Genomic DNA, 7,754 nt, shown 5'->3' on the forward strand with positions numbered 1-7,754 from the left:
TTTAACTTATACCAAGCACAATCTCCAGCATTTTATGTTTTCAAAAAAGAAGAAAAAAAATGAGATACTGAAACACAGGTAAAATAAAAACAGTGAGTGGACTGCCCAAGATCATCTAGTTTGGAAATGGCAGCTTTCTAGATTATCAACTTCATAGGTGAAAGCTACTGTTTAAAAGATATAGATAAATATAGATATAGATAAAGATAGAGGTAGCTATAGATAAAGATATAGATATATGCTTGAAGAGAACTGTAATTGCCAAAATTCTCTGCATTTTCAGGTAAAATATATGGAATTATTGCAAATGACCATCACTTCAAGCTAAAAACTTTAACATTAGCTTTTAGAGTGTAGTTGGGTGAGATAAGGTTAAGTGTGCTAAAGAATGTGAAGACTGGGAACCTATTTTCAATGATGTCCAAATTCTATTCCAGGGAAGCACTATATAAATTGAAAGTAAATAAAACCTGTATCAAGCAATAAATGCCAATTCAAGTTAACTGCTGCCATTATGAACAGTAGGAATTCTTACAGGTTTGAGCAAACAATAAAATTCATCTTATTCTATAATTATTGCTGTTTAGATTTAAAATTTAATAACATAAACATTTATCATTTACTATAATATCAATTGTAATTAAAATTAAGAAAAGTTTCACTGTTTACTTTAAAGCAGTACAGTAGTGATAATATGAACAATACAGACCAGTTTCATTTTTAAATATTTCTGGATAAAATATATTATACTACACTCTTATACATACTTTGAATTGTTTTACATAGCAAGGAGTGAATATTTTTATATACATAAACTCTTTTATCTGTGAAAGAATTGAAAACAAAGATAATTCTTCCAAGAATTTAACAAACTTTGCCATGTTTGGTAAGTATTTACTTTGTACAATTATGTTCTAGATCTTAGGCGATTTCCGTTAGCAGTTCACTTGAACAGGCAAAAAACGTGCACTTTTTTAAGCAAACTTTTTACTTTAGAAGAGTTTTTGATCTACAGAGCAAGTGCAAAGATAATATAAATGTGAATTTTGAACCATATACATATACATTTCTTACAATGCAGAAATGATGCGGCGTGAAGGGCCCTAAAGACGTAAATATACTGCTGAGAACTCAAAATAAATAGAAATGAATCTTTTGTTTTGTGATTTGGAGTCTCAGAAAGAAAATTCTTTACTGTTCTTTAATTTTTCCTCAGAGAATATAAACTGTGTAGTGATGTCAACCTCTTGTAACTCTAGATACCCCACAGCTAAGTTGTTTGTTACAATTAAAACACAATGGATACAAGTCTCTTAAAAATAAATCTTTGGTCAAATGCCTCTGATTCTGGAAACTACTTTTCATAATCATTTACAATAATTATCAAAGTATTTTTATACATCAATATCATTTCACATCGGGGTTTTGTTTAATAACTACTATTCCGTGAAGCAATTTACCCCAAATATCCCACTGTTTTTAAAAAAAACTGTCAGAAGAAAGGAAACATATTTATGCCCCAAATATAGAAGTTCCGTTAATTATCAAAATTTTAAAACAAATCTCTATTAATTCATCAAATCTTACATTCAGTTTTCTTGGCCAAGACGTTTTTTTCTGGTTTCCTGTATTACTATGATGAATTTTTATGTTTTCTGAAAAATTGAGAACAAGAAATTGGAGAGTATATAAAGTAAAATAAATAGTAGGGAGAGAATTTAGAAAGTTAATTATTTGAAGGGAAAAGGAAACTGATTTTAGTATAATTTGCTTGCATTAAATCTATGTCATTACCTATTTCTGAGAATTTTACTTTAGGTTACTGACTTTAGAAATTTACATTTTTCCTGACAATGTATCATTTACCCTCCATTTAAAATAAAATTATTTGATTGTGTCCTACAAGGGGAAGACCTTAGCACTTGTATTTATTTATTTAACAACTATTTGTGGCAGTGTTCACAATTTTGACTTGTAGGAAGGGTTCCAAATTCTAAAAAAAAAATTGCAGTCTTATTCTATAAAAATATTCTAAGAAATATTGTTCTTTTAGTGGATTCCACTATTCAATCCTCAACTTTTTCCTTAAACATTCTCCTCAAAATCCTCTTCAAGATCAGAGTGCCTGTCGCTGATAACAAGAGATTTTTTTTTTAAAATTGTGGTGTCTCCACATGTTTTGCTTTTCTTTTCTCATCTTCCTATTTTGTGTGAGTGAAAATATTACCTTTGAATTTAGATTGACAAGGATACACCCTACTCCATATATAAAGACATTTAAATATCTGTTAGAGAAATACTCCTTTCTGCTTATTCACTGTTCTCTCAACAGGGAATTGTTGATTGATGATTTTGGAAGAAGAAAGTGAACTTGCACAACTCAGCTCCTTAAACCATGCCCCCACCCTCATTTTTTTTTTTCCTCTTTAGGTTCTCCCACCTGCAGTGAGATTGTTCTTCTCTGCCTACTGCTAGACTGTAAAAGCAGCAGTAATGGCCCTGGTCCATCTGTCACTGACTTGGTAAGCCTTCCATGTACTGGGGTTCAGTGTAAGAAAGGTCATTTTGCTCAACTCCAATGCAACAGCTCACATATGAGTCTCATTATGCTTACCCCTATGCCTATTGTGAATTGTTCAGAAGTCAGATAGGTAATGTCAAAGTATAATTTATTAATACTCTGCATTCAAAAAAAAAATTCAGGTGCTCTTCCATTTTATATTAAGGAACAACTTGAAAATTTAGGCAAAACCAAGCAGTAAATTACAGAGTTGCTGAACATCTCTTTTGATTTTTATCTCTATCTCTATCTCTGGCTTTGGCTCTCTCTCTTGCTCTCTTCCTCTCTCTCTCTCCCTCTCCTTCTCCCTCTTTCTCTCCCTCTCCCTCTCCCTCCACTTCTACTATCTCTATCATCAGTAATTTCCCAAGACTTATTTGTCTGGGATCTATATTTAACACTATCTTTAATCATTTTCATAATGTACCAGATGGATGACACTTGTGTTCCTTAAGCATATAATTATATGAACATACTTGTGTTGATGATTCCAACCTAATTATGCAATTGAAATGTTGATGTCAAAAATGGAGTAAAGTTAGTAGATAGTAAGCAGTAGTCCAAACTCAATACTTAAAAAAATAATTTTATTTCTACCTTATGCAGCTTCAAATACATTCAATTTTTTTATAACAGAAAAACAAATAATTAATGATTTTAAAAAATTTAATAACAAGATGATGAACATCATAAATAGAAAAAAATTTTTACTCTTTTACAAATCAATCTGAAATATTCTTGATACTAAAATTGATAAATTCCAGCACATGTTATAAAATTCGTAAGGCTTTCTCACATATTGAGTTAGACACAAATCTACAAATAAAGTATTGACACATAAAATGTGTTTTTATTTATTTTAAAAATATATCACTACTAGTTAGGGACATGTAGGGATAATTGAATTTTTAAAAATACTAGAATAATGTAACAATTTATTCATTCTAATGGAGAAACAAATACCATCATTTCAATAGATGCCTTAAAAATCAGTTTAGGAGGAAATCTGGCAAGGTGGCATCAACTTTCCTGGACACTCACCACCTTTCTTGCAAAAAAAGGCTGAGAAGGGGCAAGGTCCTGTTTGAGTGAGCTGTTTTGGGAACCCACAGAGCAGGAAGCTTCAGGGCATCGATCTGGAGGGAAATGGACAAAGAGATAAAAATGCCGAAGGGAAAAACCATGACTTTTTTGCCCTGGTGGCTGGAAACAATGGGTGGCTAAGTCCCACCCTCAAGGCAGAAAGCCACTGTGATCCCCTTGACTCCCACCAGCCATCAAGTGGGAAGGAGTGTTCTCTAGGTATAAGAGGGTTCTGGTGAAGAGTGAAAAGGGATTTCCTTTCTGTGGGTTTGGTTACCTGGACCCCCTTTGAATTTCAGGGAGCATACAGGCTGCAAGAGGTGACTCCAGATAGAGGGAGAGGTATATCTTCTTAGGTAGCCTGATTTACCAAGCCGACCTGGGAGAGAGGAAGTTGAGCTGGGAGAGGGTGGAGTCAGGCAATTGTTAGGTCCAGTGCTGAAAACTATCAAAATTCCAACTCCCCTAAGGGACATGAGCAGTAAGAAGCACTTAACAACCTTCTAAGGGCCTATTTAGGGTCCCCTGGGAGGAGGGGGATGTCTGGATGAGGGTCAAGAGTCATTTCTCAGTGTTGAGTTTGGGTATCAGAATCCCATTTGAATTTCAGAAGGGAATTCAACCTGACCAGGAGAGGTGAGGGGGATACCACCACTTAGGTTATTAGATTCTGCTTCCTTGGGAGAGAAAACAATAATAGAAAGGGGGCAGGGACAGACAGATTCCTAATCAGCAGGAATATATCCAACTGCAAAGAGTCACACCTGCCCTAGGGAAGTGACTGGATAGCTCTCTAGCTAACAGACCAGTGAGAAAGTTTAACTCAGTGGGGGAGTTGCTGCTATGAATATACAAGGTCCCTGGTTTGATTCCTGGGTCTCCTCAGAGTAGTGATCCATCAGGTTATCAAACACTCAGCTGATACTTTAGGATAGGGAACACCTAGACATTAGTTTTTTATTAGCTTCTCTTGGGTCTCTTTTTTTTATTAAAAAATTTCCTTTTTAAAAAATTTATCTTGGTTTACTTGCCAAAACTTGATTCAAAACCTGCAGAGGGCAGGCTGCAGGATAATTAATTGATGAACACTGGCAGATTGAGAAGCTCCTCAGATGTCTAAGAGAGAAGCCTGTTTTTCCTAGGTTTTTGTTCTATTGCTTGCTTGAATGTTTGCTTTTTTTTCGTTTTTCCCTTCTTCTTTCCCTCCCATTTGAAAAAAAATTAGTTGCTGCTGTCTTGTTTCTTGTTTGCTGTGCTTCTTCCTTCCTCCCCCCCTTTTTTGAATGCCAATTTTGTCTATCTATGCTATTTCTTTTCCTTCCTTCATATTCTATCTTCTGATTTCTGTTTTTGTTCTTACATTCCACCTTTTTTGTTTAGTCTTCATTTTTTCTTGTTTTTATTTCTATTCCTCTATTCTCTGTTTTCTTTCTTTTTAACACTTTTTATTATTGCCTTTTTTCTCTTTCCCTATCTTCTTATCACTCTCCTTTTAATTCATTCTAGATACTTTTTTCTATTCAGTTTTTCATTTCATTGTTTATATCCCACTTTTTTATTCTTAATCCTCTGCACTTTCCATGAGTTAATTATTCATTTTCCTAGGTCTTATACAATTCCTCTTCTACATTTCACTATTATTATTACTCCTTTCCTTTTTTCTCTTCTTACCTTTTTCCCTTTCTTTGGCCTAATCTTTTTCTTTCAAGGGAACATAGACAACAGCAAGTAAAAGGAATAAGAGGCATAAAGTGTCAAAGAGAAAACAACACACACACACACAAATCCAGCAACAAATAAAACCCTAGAGTACAGAGAGAAACTAATCAATTGAATAAGTCTATCAAGATAAAGAGATGCCTAAACACCAACAAAAAATTATAAACCATACTAAGAAACAGGAATAAAAGGCCCAGTCTCGTGAAAAAACTAAAAACCAGGAGGAGATGCAGAACATGGAGCAACTAATAGGAGGCCCAAGAAATATCATGAACCAATTTAACTGAGAGAAGAAATTAAAAATATTAAGAAGACACTGGGAGAATATACTGAAGAACATGCAAACATACATAAAAAGATAATGGATATGATGGTGATGAAAGATACAATCCAAGAAATTAAAAATACACTGGAAACACATTACTGCAGATTTGTACAGGCAGAGGAAAGAATTAATGATGTGGAAGACAGTACTTCTGAAATTTAAAAAAAAAAAGAACAGATAGATAAAAGGAAAAATCCATCAGGGACATACATATGCATTATAATCATCTCAGAGGGAGAAGAGAAAGGAAAGGGGACAGAAGGAGTGTTGGTGGAAATAATAGCTTAAAATTCTCAACCCTATTGAGGGAGATAGGTGTACCTATCCAGGAAGTGCAGTGCACCCCAAACAGTATAACTCCCAACAGGCCAAAACCAAGAAATATACTTGTCAGATTGTCCAATGCTTAAGATGAAGAGAGAATAAAGAAAGCAGCAAGAGAAAAGAGAACCGTCACATACATAGGGAACCTCAATAAGATTATGTGCTGATTCCTCATCTGAAACCATGGAAGCAAGTTTAAGGTACTAAAACAAAAAATCTTCCAGTGAATAATTCTCTATCCAGAAAAACTGGCATTCAAAAATAATGGGCAGTTCAAAATATTCATAGATTAACAGAAATTAAAGGAGTATGCCAATAAGAAATCTGCCCTTCAAGAAATACTAAAGGGCATGCTGCAGAGTGAAAGGAAAAAATAGAAGAGAGAGAGTTAGAGGAGAATGTAAGAAAAAATAAGCAAAAGAGAAATAAAAACAACATATGACATACATAAACCCAAAGAAAATATGGCTAATGTAAGTAATTCCTTGAGAATAATAACATGGAATGTTATTGAATTAAACTCTTTACACAAGATACACAGATTGGCAGAATGGATAAGGAAATATGACCCATCTATATGTCGATTACAAGAAACCCAACTTAGACTCATAGATTCAAAAAGGCTGAAAGTGAATGTCTGGAAAACAACTTTACAAGCAAACAGCAACCAAAAAAGGGTAAGAGTAACTACAATAATATTGGAAAAAATAGATTGTAAATGCATATTTTAAGAGACAAATATGGGCACTATATTTTAATAAAAGGGGTAACCTTTCAAGAAGTAGAAACATTCATAAACATTTATTCAGCTAACTACAGTGCCTAAAATAAAGACTGCAAACACCTTTGGGGATTTTAAAACAACTTTATCACCATTAGACAGAACATCTCAACAGAGAATCAATAAAGAAATAAAGACTGAAAAACAGTCTACTGTACTACACTACTACTGTAGGTTAGAACACTACACTAAAATATGGTAGGATATACTATCTTCTCAAGTGTACATGGATCATTCTCAAAGATAGACCACCTGCTGGGTCACAGAACAACTCTCAATGAATTCAGAAAAATTGAAATTAAACAAAATAATTTCCCTGGCCACAATGGAATAAAGCTGGAAATAAATAAGAACCAGAGAAACAGATCAGCACAAAGATATGGAAGGTAAACAAGAAATTCTTAGACAAACACTGAGTCAAGAAGAAAATTTAAAAAGAAATCAGTAACCACCCTGAAATGAATGAAAATGACAACACAACATAGCAAAACATATGGGATGTGGCAAAAGCTGTATCGAGAGGGAAATTTATAGCCATAAATGCATATACCATAAAAGATGAAAGAGCTAAAATCAAAGACCTAATTGCACATCTAGAGGAATTAGAAAAATAATAACAAACTAACACCAAAGGAGGTAGAAAGAAGGAAAAAACAAAGATTTGAGCACAACTAAATGAAATAGAAAGTAAAAACATACTAGAAAAAATAAACAAAATCAAAAGTTGACTCCTTGATAATATCAATAAAATTGACAAACCCTTAGCTAGACTAACAAAGAAAAAAAGAGAATATGCAAATACACAAAATAAGAAATGAGAAAGTGGATAACACCACTGACCTCACAGAAATAAAGAGTATCATAAGAGGATAATTTGAAAAATTATATGCCAACAAGAAAGATAATTTAGAGGAAATGGAAAAATTCTTAGAAATACACAGGGAGCCTACATTGATGAAAGA

This window comes from Dasypus novemcinctus, chromosome 2 (assembly GCF_030445035.2).
Source record: "Dasypus novemcinctus isolate mDasNov1 chromosome 2, mDasNov1.1.hap2, whole genome shotgun sequence".
Taxonomy (NCBI): domain Eukaryota; kingdom Metazoa; phylum Chordata; class Mammalia; order Cingulata; family Dasypodidae; genus Dasypus; species Dasypus novemcinctus.